Raw genomic sequence first — 23186 nt, forward strand, 5'->3', positions numbered from 1 at the left:
ACTGGAAACCCCTTTCTACAATCTTGCATCTATGTGTATCTTTCTGGAAAGATAATCCACTGCAGTAGGGGAAAGTTTGACTTTTTGTTACAAAGCTAATTTTGAGATTATTTTTATGCTGAAGTGACAGGGATCTTCATGTTTTAGCCTTCTTTTAACCTTATGGAGAAACATAAAACAAGACACATCCTTTCTTTCACCTAATATGCCTTCAAACATTTTGGGTCACTTCATTAAATTAATTTCTATGACAATATCTTCTTACATTTAGATTGATTTTTGTATTTCTCTTGTTTCTAAAGAACTACTTTACTGTCATAACTAATATAAACATAACGTTTTGGGTTTTATGTGATCAATACATTGTACAAAGATAGACTTATTACCTTTATTAGAGAAAAACTGTAAGTATATTCAGTAATATTCTATAAAAATACATTTTATCTCATATGACCCCCTAGTGAAGGACAACAGCCTGCTACTTTGATACAAAATAGTTTCAAGTAATTTTTAAATCTTAATTCAGATCTTTACATTTAACCATGTGAATGTTATCATGTTGTTTTTGGCTCATTATTATAGCCTGCCAAAATCAATTTGAATCCAGGTTTGCTAGGAATAAATTACCTAGAACCTACTGCTCTCCTTCTTCATATTTAGTAAGAATTAATCATTAATCAAAGAAATTACTTTTGTCATCTTTAAACATTAAAACATGGTATTACTACAATAAAAGAAACACCAACATTACCAGATGCATTTCTGTGATTATGGGATCAAGTCAAAATAAAACTGTCACATACCTTGGTTGATTTGGATGGGTACAATTGACATTAAATTTAGAGAGATGTAAACAAAAGACAAGACCCCTTCATCAAAATGCAAAAAAAAAAAATGTATATTTAAAATGTATGTGTAGATGCGGCATCTGGGTGGCTCACTTGGTTCAGCGTCTGACTTTGGTTCAGGTCATGATCTCATGGTTTGTGGCTCCAAGCCCCACATTGGGCTCTGTGCTGACAGCTCGGAGCCTGGAGCCTGCTTCAGATTCTATGTCTCCCTCTCTCTCTGCCCCTCCCCTGCTAGTGCTCTTTCTCTCTTTCAAAAGTAAATAAATAAATAATTTTTTAAAAAAAGTATCTGTATAAACCAAGAGCTTAAAGATGTATTGGAGCTTTTAAAATATCATTTATGTATTATATATTATGGACATCTCAAGATCATTATGTGATCATTAAGAATATACAACCAAAAATTCACATTACAGTATAGAATAAATACTACAAACAATATAAAATCATTTTTGAAAAATAAACTAAGATGGTTTCCAAAATGATTCAAAGGAAAGAAATTAAATAAATTTAAATAATGTGAAAAATAAAAGTTATGATAATAAATAAAAAGGAACTGTTATGCCAATTATGTAGGTTTAAAATAAGACACAGGGATAAGTTAATAAAAACCATGCCCCAAAACATAATTGAAGTGAAAAGTTTCCTCACATGATAAATTTCTACAGATTAGAAAATTAACAATTTGGAATTTGGAAATAAAAATGATACAGATATTTAGAGAAGAAAAAAACAACAGCTAAATAAAAGGAGTGTACGTTAAAAATAAAGAAAGACTTTTTTTAAGCTATCCTCAGGTATGTTTACTGTGTTAAAAATGAAACGAAACAAAAATTTACTGTTTTGTTGAAATAGTAAAAAAAACACAAGCCATCAACTGTTGCCAGGTGTCACTTTATGTTTAAGACATAAAAAACTCTCTGAGGTATGTAAGTTCTTAGAAGGTAGAGCTTTTTGAAAAGTTACCAGAATTTGCTTGTGCTGCAGCCAGACAAAGACAAATCAAAGCACATTGCAAGACTGGGGAAAAGCACAAATAGATTTACAGCAGGTAAATTATTTTTATAAGTGCCGTGTATAGATCTCAAAACAAACTTTAAGGTTAAAAGTGCCGTGATAATAAAACACACATAAAAACACATAGCAATTTAATCATTTAAAAATAACCATGATAATGGAAGAGTAATGTGTAGAAATAAAATGTTAATTTTCTTATGTTTTATGGGGATAAAATATGCTTCAATCTTGATTTGATAATTAGAAACAACATTTTTCTTAAATATAACAACTATCAAAATATAGAAAACTAAGTGCATTGCTGAAAATTACTGAAGAAAAAACTAATAGAAATATGGTTTATGGAGTTAAAGAGAAAGACAGAAGAGAGCTTGATACCATGAGCATTAAGTTTGAGTTATCGCCAAATCTCCTATGTTCCATTAAGAGCAAACCTTTAAAGTTGGTACAAAGACTAAAATATAATTGTATGAGAATAAAAAATGAAAAGAAAAGTAAAAACATAAGAGGATGGGAGGTGAGAATGTGGCAGAGGAAGAAAAAGCTAAAATTTTTGTCCTCATTATTTGTTGGGCCTTTTTAAAACTCCTTATATGCTACAATTCTCAGAGGTAATGACTAGTGTCAGCATCATAATTATCTTCAGATTATAAAATGTAGACTGAAACTTGGAGAGCTAGAATAATAGTAACAAATGGCATCTATTAAGTGGCTAAGTCATTACATTCTAAGTCAAGAAACATTAAATAGGGCAACATATACAATTTACATTTTTGTAATAATAATACATGATTACATACCTTTCTTCACGAGCAACAAGTTACAACTGGAAAAAATTCTAAAATAAAAATATATGAATAGAACGGTAGGAAAAAATGACAAAAATGACAGACTTTGACAAATCAAATTGGGAAAAATGAATGAGTATATAATGGCTCTAAATAATATGGTTAATGTGTTTAGGTTAAGAAGTAATAACTATGAGGGGTACAAAAATTAATCTAAATTAGCTTTTACTTGTTTAGACATACAACTGTTAAAAGTTAAATTATAGGTGAAATTAAAGAATTACAAATGAAATATCCAAAACAAGCCAGACAATAATAATCACACAGGCCTGTCACAAAGAAAAGAAAAGAAAAAAAAAAGACCTCCAATATGACATTTTTAAAAGAAAAGAAAATTGTTCTCATTAGTCTCTTGTACACTCAGGATTAACTTATAAGGTTATTTAAGTTTTATCGCCTATAGACTAAGTATTATAAATATACATTGTGCTAAGAAAGAATGAATTGAAACAGATAGACCTTCTCTAATCAAATAAAAATATCAAAAGAAAAATAAATTTATGAATAAAAAGGGGAAATGAACACAGATACAGAAGAAACTAAAATTCAGTGCCAAATTATGTTCCATTCTGTGGCAGTGCATATTAAAGGGGTGATAAAATTGAAAATAATTGAGGAAAATATAAATGATCAAATGTGGCTTTATAAAAATGAGAAATCACCAAATTTTGCCAAGCAATTCAGTCAATAAAATGACAGATGAAACAACTGTTTAAATCCACAAAACAAGAAAAGAATATAAGACTAGATAATAGGACATGAATTATGTCAACATTTTGAGAACGAGTAAACAGATGAAGAAAAGGTAACTGACCACCCAACAAAAGAGGTTCCAGCCTAATCCCTACAGAGAAAAATAACGAAGTGTCAGCAATTCACTGCTACAAAATCCTAGAAAGACAAAAGTGGCAGATACCATGTAGATATCACTAACCATGTGGTCAAAAGTGGGAAGACTGGTTGAAAGTGTGTTTAACAGTACTGGATGCAGGCAGCGAGGCCCAGGTCTCTCCTTCCCACATATCACCCAACAAACACCTCAGCCAATATGTTAGAGAATTTTGCCTTGAGAAATTGGACTCTTTGAGAAGTTACAGTTCATGATATTTGGATTTCCTAACTAAAAAGATATTATAGGGGCGCATGGGTGGCTCAGTCTGTTAGGCGTCTGACTTCGGCTCTCATCATGATCTCAAGGTTCATGAGTTCGAGCCCTGCATAGGGCTCTGTGCTGACAGCTCAGAGCCTGGAGCCTGCTTTGGATTCTGTATGTCATTCTCTCTGCTCTCCCCCAACTCGTACTCTGTCTCTCTCTCTCTCTCTCAAAAGTAAATAAATTTTAAAAAATTTTTTAAAAGACATATAACCAGTCATTCTCTACAAATGTATATCAATCCATTCTCTACAAATGTCATAATTTTATATTTGCTTACCCTGTATATAAGAGACCTGTTGAACTTAGTTGTAAATTAGCTTTTAGAGGCTCAATTTTAATGGGGAATGGAGAATCAATAAATACGGGACCTAGAAAAGCCTCAAAAATGAAAGAGACAGATAAAAATGTACAAAAATATTCCCCAGACTTTAGTCCTTAGATGATTCAATGGGCCCAGCACATGTACTGCATGATGAATCACACGAGCATATATAAACACATATCAAATTTCTGTGAAATTCCAACACAACTCGGTTCAGGGGATAAATCTTAAAAGCATTTTGGAACTGAAGGATGGCATCCATCTTTTCAGCAATAAGCCTGAATATTAGAAAATTAAGGTGTAATATTGTATTTCAAAGAAAACTGCTTGTTAGCCTAAGAATTCCATGACTAATCAAACTATAAGTCAATGATGAGGGTAAATAAAGGCATTTTCAGAAGTAAATCATAAAAATGTCTTTTTAAAAATCTGCCCTTCTTACTGTTCTTTATAAAATCATGAAGGGTGGGCACCACTAAAATCAAGCAGTAAAGCAAAAATAAGATTATGGGATCCAGGACACAAAAGAAGGGGACTCCTGGCTGGCATTATACATTATATGTAAGTGCATTATATATAGCACTTAAAGTGGATCAGTCTATACTACAGTAGAAAGAGAGGGCTGTGGAAACTGCAGCTTAGAGAAGAAAAGGGAGGAGGGAGTGAAGATGGATAAGAAATAAAAGGACAAAGAGAGAGAAAATTTGAAAAAAGAAATTATAGGGATGCCTGGGTGGCTCAGTCAGTTAAGCATCTGACTTCCGCTCATGATCTCACCATCTGTGAGTTCAAGCCCCGCATTGGGCTCTGTGCTGAGAGCCTGCTTCAGATCCTGTGTCTCCCTTTCTTTCTCTCTGCCTCTTCCTCGCTCATGCTCTGTCTCTTTGTCTCCAAAACAAGTAAATAAATTAATTAAAAAATTTTAAAAGGAAATTATAAACATTTGAGTGTTCATATGTTGTTTGAGCATTTTGAAAAATTAGTGAGCAGCATGTCACCCAACTGCAAGAACACTTAAAATAATCAGAAAACTAAGCAAATCAAAACTGAGACGATTATGAAATCCGAGGAAAACAAATGTCCTGAAAAAGAGTTGTAATCAATGTCTTACTTGACTTGGCATGATGTTTACATGGTTGTAGTAGTGTTCCAAAGTGGGATCTTGTGCTTTAGTGATATGAGGGCTGGAAGGCAGACTAGTGCAGAAGGGCTAGTGCCTCAGTGGAAAAAAGCAGAGCCAATAGACAATGTCAATGTATTTCAAAGCCATTCATAAATCTGAGATTATTTTCCAAGGAACTTAATGACTGGGAAATTCACTTTTGAGGGTCTACCGAATTTGTCAAAATATTCATATTGTCTGTTGAATTAAAATAAAATCGTATGGTAGATAGTAAATTAAAAAGTAACTGGAGCCTGACAGAGTAGCCCCAGCTCCTCACAGACATTTGTTCTCATGTGTCATTGTGTAGGTAGTTAGGTTTCTATTTTCTATGTTTGGAAGCTTCTAGGTCTACTGTAAATACTTAGAATTTCAAAAACTTTGTGTATGATCCTGTCTTGGGTGCCCACACGATAAATATGTGATTACGCTTTCATCTCTATCATTATCATCACCGTCTGCATCAATATCCCCACCAGCCTGTCTTAATCCTCTGCCAGAAGGTATTGCATGAGAACTGTGACATCAGTTAATTGCTGGCCTCTCTTCTTGCTGCTGCATGAAGGAATATTTGGGTGGGTGAAGCTCAGTCAGAGAAACATGGTATTTTTTAAAAAATTACTTAATGTTTATTTATTTTTGAGAGAGAGACAGAGGCAGACAGAGACAGAGCAGAGCATAAGTGGGGACAGTTCATAGAGAGAGAAGAAGACACAGAATCTGAAGCAGGCTCCAGGCTCTGTGCTGTCAGCACAGAGTCCAACATGGGGCTGGAACCCATGAACCGGGAGATCATGACATGAGCCACCCAGACGCCCTATGGTATTTGCATTTAAGATTGAATTTGCCCATTCTTGTGGGTTGTCAAATCAATATTCTTATCATTTAACAATCGTGACCTTTAGTAAAGTCCCCTTAGTATTGCCTGTGTCAGTAGGCAGTAATAATTGAAATTTAATCACATATTTAAAGAAATATGCAATAGAATTCTTTTTTTGAAATAAACTACCTTACTTAGATAGCTACTGGGAGAACATATGTACTTAGTAACTCTGAAGAGAAGATTCGTTAGTTTAACCAATAACTGGCTAGATCTAGAAAATGTCGCAGTCTAATCTAAAATCCCCATCGTTTGTTGTTTGTTTGCTTAATGAATAAGTATCATAATGACTGTCCAAGTTAAGTTCCGTGTTGAAAGGGCTTTTCCCCAACGGGTTTTCTTTTTCTGCCATCTATGTCAGCCTTTGCAAAATATTGAGATGATTTGTCAGAAGTGGATATGCTTAGTAGTGCAGGCAGTGGAAGGGGCTTTACCAACATTTTTCATCAGACTAAGTGAACATCAGTGTTCAGAAGAATGAAATTGATTAGAAGATGAATGTAACTGCAAAAAGAGCAGACTGTTTTAGATAACTACTAAAAGGAGTTTAAAAGTGTCAAATAATTTGAAGTTTTCAGTGTGCAATTCACCAAATTAATAATGGTAATATATGCCTTATGTAATTTAGTCATGTGTCAGTTTAAACATACAGAGAGGGGCGCCTGGGTGGCGCAGTCGGTTAAGCGTCCGACTTCAGCCAAGTCACGATCTCGCCGTCCGTGAGTTCGAGCCCCGCGTCAGGCTCTGGGCTGATGGCTCAGAGCCTGGAGCCTGTTTCTGATTCTGTGTCTCCCTCTCTCTCTGCACCTCCCCCGTTCATGCTCTGTCTCTCTCTGTCCCAAAAATAAATAAACGTTGAAAAAAAATATTTAAAAAAAAATAAAAAATAAACATACAGAGAAAAACATGTATCTTAGAAGTAGAGCAATAAAATGTCTGTTTAAAACAGTATATTTTCAAAATTTTATTAAGATTTCAAAATCACAATAGTTCATTAAACTTTGAATAATAATCTCTTTGTTAATAGTAACATATTTCCTATTTTAAGGTATTCTAATAAACATATGAACATATATATACTAGCCATATTTGACCTAACTTGTTTGTTAATTAATTTTCATCCATAGTTACCTTTTTAATATTATATGACAAAAATTTTTAGGTGGAAATTTTTATACTTGAGAGAGTGTTCTAAGGCTTTTGATATCATATACAGTTTCTGCTCCAAAAATTGTTGGCGCCTTTTTAACATTATCAGGAGAGAATTCATTAACATATGTAACCAAATCTACATCTTTTATTGAAATACCATATAACCTGCATTCTTTGACAGATTAAAGAAAGCTGTATCATAAATTTTGCAAATTGAGCCTCTGTTACATAGCTTACCCAAATCATAGTGCTGCCATTTGCCTCTATGACAGGATAAAAATAAGAGTCTCATAAAAACAAAATAAAGAAGACAGTCTGTCATTCTTTTCTAAGAAAACATTTGTCAGAAACCTTTCAAAAATAATTGGGAAGAAAATGTGTTAGGTTCTACAACCCAGTGAGTCATTTTAAGGTGCATCTGAGCATGTTAAAGAATGGTATCTCTTATGATTAACCTAGTTGCGGAATGATATAGTCCCAAAGATTTTTCAAGCTTGCTTTAAAAAATAACTTTGCCTGATTTTAAGCTAAAACATTTATTCCACTTAAAAAAACAAAAACAAAAAATTTCCGTATGCTGATGCTCAATGTTTTAGACTATACATATTTTATTGCTAGATTCATTGTGCTGTGTGTGGTTTACTCTGATAAATATTGTTTGGAGCCCTATTCTGTTTTAGAAAAATGTAGTCTAGATTTTAGCTTTTAATTTATCAGCTGAGTAAATTCATATTTTCCTTTGAGAATGTGATGCTAACATGGATACTTTGTCAGTCAAAGGAATGCTCATATTTCAATTAAACAAAAGCACTTGTCAGTTTATATTGTGTATATACTTGTTAATTTCCTCTAGTCATTTATGATCCATAGCAGAGCAGAGGCATGCCTTTTCATCTTCCTATCTCCTAGAATGCCCTGTATATAGCTCAATATAAGTATAATAAATTTAAATGTATATATAAAATTGTTTTCATAAAGCTATTGCTCAAAGACTGGCAACAGCATTATTAGCCATTCATGTTCTATCACGATTGTAGTAACTTGTTAAATTCAAGCTACCTTCTGTATTAAAGCATTATATTAAAACATTTTAATGTGAAATTTTATTAAAAAGAAGCCTAATTTTGTTAAATGTAAAGTGCTTCCAAGATTAGAAAATTTTTATTTCATGCCATCTCATTTTACAATAGCCTACCTTAAGCCACTTTTGATAACTTTAAGTAAGAGTACATCTAGAAATGATAATATAGCTGCTTTTGCATGACTCATACTCCTAACTCCCCCAACTCATTTATTCTGTCCTACTTGCTATGAATCCTATTTTATCAATAACATGTATAAACTGCTTTATATATAGGTATAAAATATTCTACTACTTAGGAGAAGCAACGGGATATGATATAAAAGAATGAATGAGACAGGTTCTTCTCAGACATTTTCACATCATTCTGCCTCTCAAATGCTGGGTCCAAAAGATACTAGGTAGTAATCATTAAGCAAAAAGCAATTTTCCTCCCAAATCAACTTTTACAATGTGATTTTAGGCTAACCTAATTTGTCAAAATAGAAGTATATTCCCTGTGGTTACTTGAATGGCTCAGTAAATAGTACACACTAGTTATTTAGTGAATATTCATTGAATGGACACATTTTTTAAACCATAACCCCACTATAAACATACTGAGTTATTAGTAGTCTAAGCACTAGACTGATAGCTAAAATTTCTGATTATGTGACTCTACTCTCTGTGTTGCATTTTTAGAGACTGTTTCTTTACAACAATTTCCTCTGTTTTGTTGGTATTGATTTACAAGAAACTTTTGCAACATTGAGATCCACAAATGTAGTAGTTTGAACAAGATAGATTCATATTTCTCCCTCATGTAGCAATCAAGGGCTAAACGCTACAGAACTGGTAAAATGACACCATCATCTTCTGTATGTGGATTTCATCTCTGCATCCAAAGTGGTTGATTCATCTCTCACTTTCCCAGTAGGCAGGAAAAAGAAACACAGAGGACACTCAAAATGCATATATTTGAAATGCATAGATGGAAATGCAGAATTCACATTGCACTGGCCAGAATTTCATTACTTAACCATACCTACCGCAAAGTAGGTTGGGAGAAAGAGCCCAGTTAGGGGCAGGGAAGGGGCATTTGTGTTCAGCTAAAAACCAGGAGTTCTAGGGTAAAAAAGGAAGAGCAAGAAGAGACATGAAGGTAGACAAGTAAAAGTCTTTAGTCCATTGTGTGGCTTTGGGTAAAGCATATCATAATAATACTTTGTATTGAGCTTCATTAAAGTAGGTTAAATGATACAAAGTATCATTAAAATGCTTTTTTCTCCCCTAGCTTGGATACTACTGGTTACTTTAAGTACCATTTTAGCTAAGACAGTGTTTCTATACATGTCTTAAATGCTTTCTTGGGACCTATGTCTTATCAAATGATGATGGTCCTTGAGATTTTCTTCTCTTTATACAACAGAAATACAAATCCTCTTTATTTTTTAATTTTTTGGTAAATTATCAGGAATAGATCAGACAGGCTGAAATACAATGATAAAATTAGGCATAAACAAGTTTCCTTATCAACCCATGCGTGCAATCATATGTAATTAATACATTTTTGGAAATCTGATTATTCAATTCTTAAGAAACACTTAATGGTTACCTATTCAATTTCACATATAATGTCAGAGGAATGTATCACCATATGACAAGGAAGAAATCAGGGATTAATTACATTGGGTAGCATAGCAGATGTCCTATCAGAGGCAAGTTTTAAAGACCCCAAAATAAGACTGAAGGGTGAATATATGTTTGACAAACAGATGAAAGTATAGCCTAAAAGCACGTGGTAGGTAGAAGGTACTCTTATCAGAAGGAGCCACATTAGAGGTGGTATTCTGGGTTGATATTCCATTGTTTGTCTATGAAGTTACAGGCGTAATGTACATTTTATGTACAGAAGATATAGTAATCTGAGGGTGCTAAAGAAGGAAAACCTATTCTATACCTACAGTCACAGGACCTTACATAACACAGGTCCTTACTCTGTATCCATGGACAGACCACCATGTAGGACAGACCTTTGTGCAAGACAAAAAGGTGGGGTGGAGGCAGGTGAATGATTTTTCATATTTGTTCCCCCTTTCAGCTCCTTTATGTGTCAAACTTTTGTTGCTTTTCACAGGAAGGACTTGTTCCTTGTTTCCTTTGAACCCTTTCCAGAGTTGGAAAGTTTATGAGCATGATCTAACTAAAATAAAGATTTCTAAATTTGATTTTTTTCTTGTATTTTGTGTTTCATACAGGATAAAGTCCAAGTTACTTTTAAGGCATAAAAATCCTGCTATGCTCTCACAGTTGCTTATCTCCACAATCTTATTTCTAATGTTTCCCTAACTCCTATGTTACGATCTCATATTTAACTCCTAAGATAAACTATTTAATACATTCAACATGTTGCTTCCTTGAATTTTTCCCTCATTGGCTAAATGCTATTCATTATTTACAGATCCCCCTTTGTATTCCATGTCATTTAACCATGCTTTATTCACCTTTTATCCTCAGTAGTAAACTTGGAGTCAGTAAAGTGTTTGTCACAAAATAAATAGTTGTGAAATGTTGAATTAATGCTTGGGATGATGGAGCATTTTTAATCCCTGGCGTTTAACATTGGTTTGTAGGACTATTTCAAAAGGATGAGAAAAAGGACAGTTCAACTGTCAAAAGAAGAGCTAAAGTAAACTAAATGGCTTCCATGGTCTCTTTTGAATATAAGATTATACTTAATATGTAACAAATATTCATTCAAATCGTTTCTTCGAGTGTTACAGATGGTTATCCTCCTTTATCCTTCCTTTTCCTGGAGTTAGTTGTCCCTAACAAATAATGAAAAGTTAAAGTGTGTGTTTATACAAACATATGCATGCATATACACACACACAATGGTCCAGCTCACCGTGAATGAGGGTTTTTATTCAAACTACATAAACATACTATATTTTCTTATTCTTTTTTTTTTAATGTTTATTTATTTTTGAGACAGAGAGAGACACAGCATGAGCAGGGAAGGGGCAGACAGAGAGGGAGATAGAGAATGTGAAGCAGGCTCCAGGCTCTGAGCTGTCAGCACAGAGCCCGACATGGGGCTCGAACTCACAAACTGTGAGATCATGACCTGAACCGAAGTCAGAGGCTTAACCGACTGAGCCACCCAGGCACCCCTTCTTTCTTTCTTTTTTTTTTAATGTTTATTTTCTTATTCTTTTTATTAGGGTTTGATGTTGTCCTTATATTGAGCATATTTTTTTGTGTGTAACTCAGAAGGTAAAGAAAGATATAAATTAGGAGTTGAACAAAGGCCACTTTCTGAAACTTACAAATGACCAATACTACACAGTAGGAAGAATATTTGCTAGAAGGTTTACAATTTTGAACAGAAAAAAATAGTTCTAATCATGGAATTATTAACTGTGAAACTTCTGACAATAATTAAACAAATAAATAAAAAAGCAATGCTCTGTCTCCAGTGAAAAAAATGAGCTTACAAATTTTATGGGAGGTGATATTAAAAAAAAAAGATGATAACATGTTAGACTATGATTAACAAATAAACCTGGCAAACTATAGGTTTTAGTTTAAATGATATTTTCTTAATAGACCTCTCCTCTCCTGAGTCTTCTTGTTCTAAATTACTTTCTATTGGTATTCCTTTTTAGAAGCTAATTGTGTATCTATGAATGTTATTATTTTCTCATCACGTGTCTCTTTAAGTTATGAACTTTAAGGAAGAACCATATCTTTTTGATCATCAATAAATGAATGGAATATTTGTTATCAGAATATGTTATAAATATTTAATTAAATGCATGGCTAATGTAAAGGAGAGCTAGAATTTGTAAGATATATTTATTGGTTTTTATATTTCTGGGAAGAAAGTTACTTTAGTAACTACTTTAGTAGTGCAAGATATAAGATTAAGTGCCACTTTTGAGTGCCCTCTTTCCCCAAGTGTAATTAAAATTATAGAGAAGTTCATCAAAAGAGGGGGAAAACCCACCTCATAATAGCAAGGATATAAGCAATATTCCTAATACAGCTTGAGACAACCTCTACTCAGTATCAACAGGGGCAAAGAATGGAAGGGAGAGAGAATAGAAAAACAGAAGGGGGTAAAAATTATGTAATCATTCAGTGAAATATTTTTGTTAGAATTGTTGCATATGACAATTTTTTTTTTTTGTAAAACCGGAGGGGAGAGAGAGAATGTTTCAAGAATGAGAAAAACATAAAGAGATGACAGAAAGAGAGAGAGAGAGAGAGAGAGAGAGAGAGAGAGAGAGAGAAGGAGAGAAAAACTATAAATTTGGTCTTGACTTTAGAAACCTTCTTCATATAGAGGCAAATGATTGGTGATTAATCTACTACTTGGTTATGCAATGAATTATCCATCATTATCCATATAATATACATACTACTTATTTCTTTTTTCACGTGATATAAACCCATAGGCCCAGGAAAAATAATATCAGCCAGGATTCAGTATAGAGAAAACAATCTACTGTAATCATTTTTTTTCCAGAAAGAACTTAATACATGATACTTAATAAAATATAGTGATAACTGGAGAAGTTATCTAGCCTTCACATACGTGAATTACTTCCAGAACGTGATCAAATTGACTCAAGTCAGTTAGCGAGCTATATTTTTTTATTATAATATTACTGAGTACATTCCCTATGCTATACTTTCATCTATGTGACTTACTTATTTTATAACTGCAGCTACTTCTTTTTTTAAATTTTTAAAAATGTTTTTATTAAAATTTTTTTTAACGTTTATTTATTTTTGAGACAGAGAGAGACAGAGCATGAACGGGGGAGGGGCAGAGAGAGAGGGAGACACAGAATCGGAAGCAGGTTCCAGGCTCCGAGCCATCAGCCCAGAGCCTGTCACGGGGCGGAACTCAGGGACCGCGAGATCGTGACCTGAGCCGAAGTCGGATGCTCAACCGACTGAGCCACCCAGGCGCCCCCTGCAGCTCCTTCTTAATCCCCTTTATGTGTTTCACTCATTCCCCCACCTGCCCTCTCGCAACCACCAGTTTGTTCTCTGTATTTAACAGTGTGTTTGTTTTTGTTTGTTTGTTTTGTGTTTTAGATTCCACATATAAGTGAAATTGTATGATATTTGTCTATATCTGTCTGATTTATCTCACTTAGCATAATACCCTCTGGGTCCATCCATGTTTTCATAAATGCCAAGATTTTATTCTTTTATATGGCTGAATAATATACCATTATGTGTGTGTGTGTGTGTATGTGTGTGTGTGTATGTATACACATGTCTTTTTTAACATTCCTCTATAGATAGACATTTGAGTTGCTTCCATATCTGGGCTATTGTAAATAATGCTACAATAAACATAGGGATGCATGTATCTTTTCAAACCAGTGTTTTCCATCTGGCTACTTCTTTATTGGACGACATAATTTAAGCCAATAGCAGAGATGAATGGTAGGGCTGGGAGATTAATGTTCTAATTTTGTGAGTTCAAAAATATTATTCCAACTTGATAGAACAAGAAATAAGTATTTGTGTGTTTTCTTTAAATATATAAAGGTAATCAAGATAAGAACCAAAATCTTAATAAAACTCTTAATAATGAGATAAAAGAGGAAGGCAGAAAAAGTAGAGTTTGGAATAAATAAGCCATTTTTCATATTTTATGGTTGGGAAACAAATTTCAGAAGTTTAGTCATCAAACTAAAAGGCAATATAGTTTATTATTAGAGGTATAATATTTTGAGCTTGGAGAAAACCACTAAAGACAAAATTGAAGCTATGAGTCTGTGCTTCTTGAAGGTATGATTGCAAGTGCTGGGAAGTAGGGCCTGTGGTTTTTGCTTTTACGGTTGCCCAACTAAGATGGTTGATTTTTAATTTGCATTATGTTCACACTTAAATTTGATAATTTTCAGTACATACGCTGAAGTGTTAACAAAAAACTTAAGAGTTAGACATCTGTGTCAGTGAAAAGTATTTAGTGGAAGCCCAGATCCTGACCTGCTACTCTGTAGGCATGCTGACAAGGCTGACTCCTTCTTTGGCCCTCCACCATGTCCAAATCTGTGCAATAACCTCCCATGGGGCTATATGTTCCAGGCTCATTGGAGGTTAAAGTATGACTGGAGTGGAATGCAGGAAGGTTTGTTCTGATCTTCCCTAAAGCATACAGAAGGTGCCACTTTAGCTAATTAGTAGAGCTGGCCAGCACACAGGTGGCACCACTTTAGATAACTAGTAGAGCTCCTCTGGCACACAGATGGAGCCTGTTGAGGTAACTACCCTCAGGCCTCACCACAACCCTTGCACCAACCTTCAGTCTATAGGAGCTGTAGATTAAGGTCTGCGCAGTGGGGAAGTTGGTGTTGCAGCACTCCTGTTGTCTGTCGACCTGACTCCTATTGTTGGTAAGTTACCCTCAATAAAACTGTAAATGTTATGGGGCGGCTTATATTATTTTTCAGTCTCAAAATGCCTTCTCTATCTAGAGAGAGCATTACTGACCCTACTCCATTTTCTAAAGGTGTCCCATTAGTTCTTCGACTTAGTCTTTTCAACTTTGACTCCTCTTTAATTACAGAAGACTTCTGCTGTAGACTCATGTGTTCACCTTATAAGAGTATTACATGTCAACAGTACAGTTACAACCTTTATATAAAATTAAAATATTTGGCCAATTTATGATGTCTTAATCTTTTTACACCTTCCCCTTTTAAGTGCCTCAATGAATGCTTAACTGTATACATATATATATATATATACATATGTATACATATGTATACATATACATATATATGTATATATGTGTATATATATATACATATATATATATATATGTATATATATATGGCACCATGTAAGAGGAAGATGACCTAAGACTCAACAAATGTAGGTTCGACATTCATATTCTTTCCAAGTCCCACCAATGGTCTTTATCACACCAAAATGTTGCTTGCTTTGTTAATTTCTGTTTGTTGCATCCTGGAGAAGAGGTCTTCCTCCATAGCCATCTTCCTTTTGTTGTTGTTTTTAAGATTTTTATTGTTTTTGTTTTTTGGATTTGTTTGTTCATTTGTTTTCGTAGAGGAGTGTTTTATTTCCAGGAAACAGTGTGCAAATATTAAGTAAATGATGGCATGTTAGGTGAAAATGAACTGTAAAGCTTCACTACTAGAAAATGAGTCAGAGTAAAACTTTATTTTCACCTTTGTTCTTAGACTAACATGAACTATTTTTAAAAATTTTTAAGTTTTATTTATTTATTTTGAGAGAGCGAGAGAGCATGAGCAGGGGAGAGGTAGAGAGAGGGGAGAGACAGAATCCCAGGTAGGCTCCATACCTTCAGCAGAGATCTCAACGTGGAGCCCAAACTCACAAAACTGCATATCTCCTGACGTGAGAGTTCTCATAGCTTTGAAATATTTATGCAGATTTTTGTAGACACAGTCACAATACTCTATGGTCTATAAAACTATGTAAGTGCTAGGTACGTTAACAAAAAAAATAAAGAAAAATTCAGGAGAAGAGGTTTTTCTACTTCCAGGTTAGAATATAGAGACCAGAAACTGTGAATATGTTTTTCTTTAGAATGTCATGGTAACAGGGCAACCATGTGATAATAAAAAAGGGAGAAGAAAATAAAGTGTTTTTAATAGGAAAAAGAAAATGGAAAAAAACTTAAGGAAAATCAAATACAACACTTTTAACATGTAATGTTATCTTATGTATAATTAAGTAGAGAATAGTAATCTTGGAAAACCTTGGGAAAAGTAATTTCAAACATTATATTGTATAGCGTAGGTCTGATAAATTTTAAAATACATCTACACATGTTACAGACAAATATTTTATTTCAGTGAGGTATATAAATACATAAATATATTCTCCTCACTGGGCCAAAAACTGTGATTGCTAAAATGTAAATTATAATTTTAGTTTTTACTCATGAAAAATTGTACTCTTCAGAGACACTGTACATATTGCATAAAATAATTTGGTAGCCACAGATCTTCAGTATTCATTTTTGTTACGTGATTATATATATTTTTTCTGTTGAATCCATGCAGTCTGTGTATTGCTGATGCTACAGACATCTTTTAATGTAAAACTTAAAAGCTCTGCATATGAAGATATTACGAGTCTATGGAGAAACATATAAATAATGGATTTTGCTGCCTCATCTCGTTGAAAACAATTATTACAAAGCAAGTTCAAATACAGTTAAATCTCCTTAGTTGCAAAGAATGAGCATGGTAATTGCAGGCAAAGGCGATAAAGGCAGTTTTCACAATGTCGCTTCACTGTGATATTTTGTATCTGATAGAATGTATATCTGAGTTGATAGCTACAGGCGAGTCAGGCAATTTAAAATGTATATCAATTGTGAGATAAGGCCCCATGCTTGACAGGCTTTAACAAGGAGGAAATGCTGCACACTACAGAGTATGCTTGAAAGAAAATGATGTAAGTCGTATGCATGATTAAGAAATCAAAAAGATTTTTTTTTGTCTATGTACTGAGTCTTAGGAGCAGATAAGAACAAGCTCTTGAGATATTAAAACCGATTTAATCTCCTTGTTTGTCTATGGGGAGATATGTTTTGATCCCTACCCCACCCTCAGGGTGGAAGGTCTCTGGATACCCTGTGAAGTCAGATACTTGGCAGAAAGTTCCAGATAAGAGCTACAGAATGTACAAATGCACTTATTTAAAACAATATATGCATTATATAAGTATGCAGGAATTGTTTTGATATAGAAACATGCTAAACCTCAATTAAGTTTTATAATAAGTATGTAAAAGATTGTTCTTCTCAAGTAATACTCATAAATAAATTATAATAAAGCCTAGTATAGCAATTGTAGCAGCCCTAATAGCATTATTAACATATTTTCCATTTAGTTATTATGTGGCATATTAATACGTGATGTAGTATTCATTAGTTTTGTTCAAAATAGAAAAATTTCCAATTGTATTGACTATTTTTATTGTTTTAATTTTAATTCCAGTACAGTTAACATACAGTGTTATATGAGTTATATGAGTTTCAGGTGTATAATATAGTGATTCAACAATTCCATACATTACTCAGTGCTCATCATGGTAAATGTACTCTTAATTCCCATCACCTATTTCATCCACCCACCCTCTCGCCCCACTCAGGTAACCATTAGTTTGTTCTCTATAGTTAAGAGTCTGCTTTTGGCTTTCTCCTTTTTATTTATTTTTTTTGTCTTTGTTTCTTAAATTCCACATATGAGTGAAATCATATGGTATTTGTGTTTCACTGACTTTTTTGCTTAACCTTACACTCTCTTGTTCCATCTGTGTTGGTGAAAATGACAAGATTTCATTCTTTTTTTATGGTTGAATTCCATCGTTTAGGTATACCCCATCTTCTTTATCCATTCATATTGATGGACGCTTGGGTTGCTTCCATAATTTGGCTATTGTAAATAATGCTACAATAAAGATAGCAGTGCATATATCCTTTTGAATTAGTGTTATTGTATCTTTTGGATAAATATGTACTAGTATGGATACTGAATTAATAGGGTAGCTCTATTTTTAACTTTTGGAGGAACCTCCCTACTGTTTTCCACAGTGGCTGCACCAGTCTGCATTCCCACCAACAGTGCGCAAGGGTTCCTATTTCTCCACATCTTTGCCAACACTTGTTGTTTCTTGTTTTTGTTTTTGTTTTTGTTTTTTTTAGCCATTCTGACAGGTATGAGGTGATATCTCATTGTAGTCTTGATTTGCATTTCCCTGATGATGAGTGATGTTGAGCATCTTTTCACATGTCTATTAGCCATCTGTATGTTGTGGAAGGCACTTACTGGGATGAGCACTGGGTATTATATGTAAGTGAATCACTAACTTCTATTCCTGAAATCATTATTATACTGTATGTCAACTAACTTGGATTTAAATAAAAAAAAAATAAAATAAATAAATGTGTCTGTTTATGTCTTCTGCCTATTTTTATTGGATTATTTATTTTGAGAGTACTGTTGTATAACTTCTTTATTTGACACAAATACTAACTCTTTATCAGGTCATTTGCAAAGATCTTCTCCCATTCCATAGGTTGCCTTTTAGTTTTGTTGATTGTTTCCTTCACTGTGCAGAAGCTTTTCATTTTGATGTAGCCCCAATAGTGTATTTTTGCTTTTATCTCTCTTGCCTCAGGAGACCTCGCTGGAAAAATGTTGCTATGACTGATGTCAAAAAAATTATTGTGTGTGCTTTCTTCTAGGATTTTTATGGTTGTGTGTCTCACATTTAGGTCTTTACTCCATTTTGAGTTTATTTTTTGTATGGTATAAGAAAGTGACCTAGTTTCATTCTTTTGCATTTAGCTGACTAGTTTTTCCAACACCACTTGTTGAAGAGATTGTCTTTTTCCCATTGCATATTCTTGCTTTTTTGGTTAAAGACTTATAGACCTTTTAATTGCGGGTTTGTTTCTGGGCTTTCTTACCTGGTCCAATGATCTATGTGTCTATTTCTGTGTCAGTATCATACTGTTTGGGTTATTACGGTTTTGTAGCACTTGAAATCTGGAATTGTGATACCTCTAGCTTTGTTTTCCTTTTTCAAGATTGTTCTTGACAATTTGGACTCTTTTGTGGTTCCAAACAAATTTTAAGGTTGTTTGTTCTAATCCTTTGAAAAATGCTATTGGCATTTTGATAGGGATTGCATTAAATCTGTAGATTGGTTTGGGTAGTGTATGCACATTTTAACAATATTTGTTCTTCCAATTCATGAGCACGGAATGTCTTTACATTTGTGTCATCTTCAGTTTCTTTCATTAATGTTTATAGTTTTCAAAGTGCATGTCTTTCACCTCCTTGGTTAAGTTTATTTCTTGGTATTTTATTATTTTGGGGACCACTATTTGTTTTTAATATTTTTTCTTTCTAACGTTTATTTATTTTTGAGAGAAAGAGAGAAAGGGAGAGAGAGAGTGAGTGCGCGAGAGCAGGCAGGGAGGGGAGGGGCAGAGAGAGAGGAACACACAGAATCTGAGGCAGGCTCCAGGCTCTGAGCTGTCAGCACAGAGCCCATCACAGTGCTCAAACTGATGAATTGCAAAATCATGACCTGAGCTGAAATTGGACACTTAACCGACTGAGCCACCCAGGTACCCCTGTTTCTAATATTCTATAGAATTGTGAGAGAATGGTCAATGATTACCAAATAAAAAAGCAAAAATAATCAGGATATGTACATAAAACTATATGTTATTTCAGAGTATAATTGATATTAAAATGAATATACAACTCAATATTTACCAATAGGACAAAACACTTATGTGCAATTTTCCCCACAACAGTATTCAGAAGAATAACAAACAATAATGATAACACACTATAGTCTTCCAATAATGTATCTAAAATGTAACTATGTATGTATTCCTGCCATAACATTGTATGTTTGGTCAAAACTTGAATTCTGTACTGCTGTTCATCATTTTAAGAAAAAGAAACAATTGTGAAGGCATAATATGTGACAAGCAGTATTCCAATCTGGGGGAATAAAGTAGTGATAAAGACTCTTAAAGTTAATTTCTTCATGAAGAAGACAAGCATGCAACATGAGGGAGAGATCAATGCTATTGAAAAATAAGGCAGTGTAAGAGAACAGACAATGGAAATAGAATCATAGGAGATTCAGGAAAGGCATATCCAAGGTTACATTTGACCAATGACTATCTATTAGTACTATGAAGATGAGGGAGGTGACAAATCCATTGGAAAGGTCCACAGCTGATGAGGGTTTTCAAGCAGGTACACCTAGCATAGAAGTCCAGGTAAGGGCATTAGAAGAAGTAAGAACTTGAAATGCAGACATTACAGCATAGAAATTATGTATTAAATTATATATTTATCAAACAAAAGTTTACCCTTTGGTCTTCCTAAGAATTTTGAGAAATAAAGTTAGAAAGGAAGCTTGTGAGGGGGAGGTGTTAAGGTGGAGGGCATTTTATGCTATTCTAATGGGTTGTTGTTGTTGTTGTTGTTGCTGTTTTTGTTTAGCAGTGTAATCAATGTTAGGACCACTATTTTAACAGCTGAATTCTGGGGAAAAAACATCTCTGGTTGGGGGAAAATGCAGAAAGATTATTTGTGAGGTTATTTTAGGGTCCTGAAAAATTGATTAGTATTTGATATTGGTTAATGACAATGGGGATAAAGAAGAGAAACAGATTTAAGAGAGATTTCATAAATAAGTCATGCATGACTCTATAATTGACCGGATAAGGAAAGTAATAATCGGTAAAATACAAAGATAACTGAGGACTTATGATAAGACTGATTAGGCAGATAATGTAATCATGTGCCATGACTATATGCTTTGTGCTTTCTTAACTATCTCTAGACATACATTTATTCCCAGAATAAATATATTTTATTTATGACTTCGTGTTTAGTGTGATGCTAATATAAATTATATGAATGGCCCATTAGAATCTTTCAAGCAAAAATTAGATATTCACCAATTACTTTAAGTAACCATAAAGTGCGAAAGATGATTTAAAGGAAGAACATTGTGAAATACAAGTTCAGAGGGGGAGGAAAAATACCTGAATCAAAGGTCATAGGGAAGGTTTCTTGGTATAAAGGGGGAATGTGGACACTTCTTAACTGCTAATCTCTTTATACTTAATACTCATTGAAACTTCAACACAAACCCTATGATACAATGTCATGAGAGACACCTAGACAATTCTGTGTAATATACAGTGGCCATCATCAACTTCTAGGTTGTCACCCTTACTTCACTCAGAAAGTTGAGGTTTTTTTTTTTAAGTTTGTTTGTTTAGTTGGAGAGAGAGAGAGAGAAAGAGAGAGAGAGAAAGAGAGAGAGAGAATCTCAAGCAGACTCCACACTGTCAGTGCAGAGCCCGATGCAGGGTTCAAACTCACAATAACCTGAGCTGAAATAAAGAGTCAGATGCTTAACCAACTGAACCACCCAGGTGCCCCCAGAAAATTGAGTTTAAAAGCTTGGCACTAGCTGAGCATGATACATCAAGGCTTCCATCATCTAATTCAAAGAGGTGATTTCTGTACATTTACTAATTTTCATGACAAGGAACAGTAGCAAAGCATGGAATCTTCTAGTTATTTTCTATATCAAGATGACTTTTACATCCATGATATAATGTTTTTTAGCATAGAGAAAGAACACAACTCTTAATGCCCCAAAAGACAAAAGGAAAATTATCCAGTGTCATTTTCAGTCGTCTCAGGTGTAAAAGAGGCTAGGATAATGTTGATGGTAGGAAGAAATAGTTAACAAATATGTAAGTCCGAGCCTATTGATAATATATAATGAAGACAATCATGAGTGAATCTGTAAGAATGCTCTTTTCCATTTTAACTTACACTAATTGAATATAGTGAATTATATCATGCCCCTACAAGAGAATTTGAAGTTTAAACATAAGAGCAAAATGGAAGGAGAACACACGTTATAAAACCAGACATTAATGTCTAAAGAAGAAGAGTTAAATAAATAAAATGATTTTAATCACAACTTCAAAATCAGTTATACATGTTTGAAAAATCAATTGTAAATTAGAATTTCAGATAATTAGAATCTAAGCTTTTTAGAAAAAAATGCAATTAAAATTGATAATAATTTGATGTAAGCAATATTTTAAAGTTGTGAATTGTTGATTTCATTTCAATTACATTGGAAGAAATCCGGCTCTTTTTCTTAATTGCAATTTTTTCATCAGCCTACATCATTGATCTTTGAAATGAACCAAGCACATTTTATTAAGGTGATTGTTTTGTGTCATATTATAACCATTAAAACAACAACAACAACAACAATGTGGACAAGTATAGGGGCTTTTTGCCATTAGAGTCTGACAACACATGAACAAAGTGATGATATTCAACTCCCTTCTCCATGATCCTCAGTGTCTGAAAAGGAATTCTTCTGGGAGAATGTTCAAATGGGTTTTTACCTAAGCCAAAGTCAGAAAGGGAGAAAAAACTATACATTTGTGTGTTTAATAATCATAGCCTAGAGATTAAAAATAAATAATTCTATGTGATCATCTATTCCCTTATTCTTAAATTATGTAATGTGATTGAAGTGAATAAAGATTTTCTTAAACTAGGGTGTAGTAATAAGCAAATCAACTACAATATGACATTCACTTGAAGGGACATCAATCAAAGTCTTCTTACCACACCCTTGGAAACCATCTCATAACAAGTTATAACAGAGCCATTTTTTGGTGGCTTCTGATGACCCTTGCCTCCATTTCAAGATCTGTCTGAAAATTCTGCCATATAACGTGGGCACCTGCAAAGATCATCCTGACTCTCTAGCCTTGTAAGCTAAGGAGAGAAGATGCCTTACTTTATCAAGTTAATACCAAGGATATAGCTTTAGCTAATTTCCCTGCTTCCTTTGAAAGATTTTGTAAACCCACCATGTCTCACATCCCCTGAGTATCTCCACTTCTTCCAAAAGTCAAGTCTATCAGGTTTGCCTTCTTCACTTGAATTTCCACCTGAATCCTGTTCTGTATGTTCTATTAAGACCACATATCCCCTATCTCTAACCTCCTAGAGTCTTCCTTTAAAACTTAAAAAAATTTTGTTAACTTTTATTTATTATTGAGAGACACAGAGAGACAGAGCATGGGCATGGGAGGGGCAGAGAGAGGGGGAGACATAGAATCTGAACCAGGC

The 23186-nt window shown here is 33.9% G+C and overlaps 1 long non-coding RNA gene across 1 annotated transcript in view; it reads left to right on the forward strand.

Moving 5' to 3' along the window:
* The first annotated feature begins 14757 nt into the window (after positions 1-14757).
* The window catches only part of LOC123382846, a 123737-nt gene continuing 115308 nt past the window's right edge, over positions 14758-23186 (forward strand). The window contains exon 1 of the long non-coding RNA XR_006591915.1: positions 14758-14870. This is a non-coding gene — a long non-coding RNA (uncharacterized LOC123382846). The remainder of the gene's footprint in view (positions 14871-23186) is intronic.

This window comes from Felis catus, chromosome F1 (genome assembly GCF_018350175.1).
Source record: "Felis catus isolate Fca126 chromosome F1, F.catus_Fca126_mat1.0, whole genome shotgun sequence".
In the NCBI taxonomy this organism is placed as follows: Eukaryota; Metazoa; Chordata; class Mammalia; order Carnivora; family Felidae; genus Felis; species Felis catus.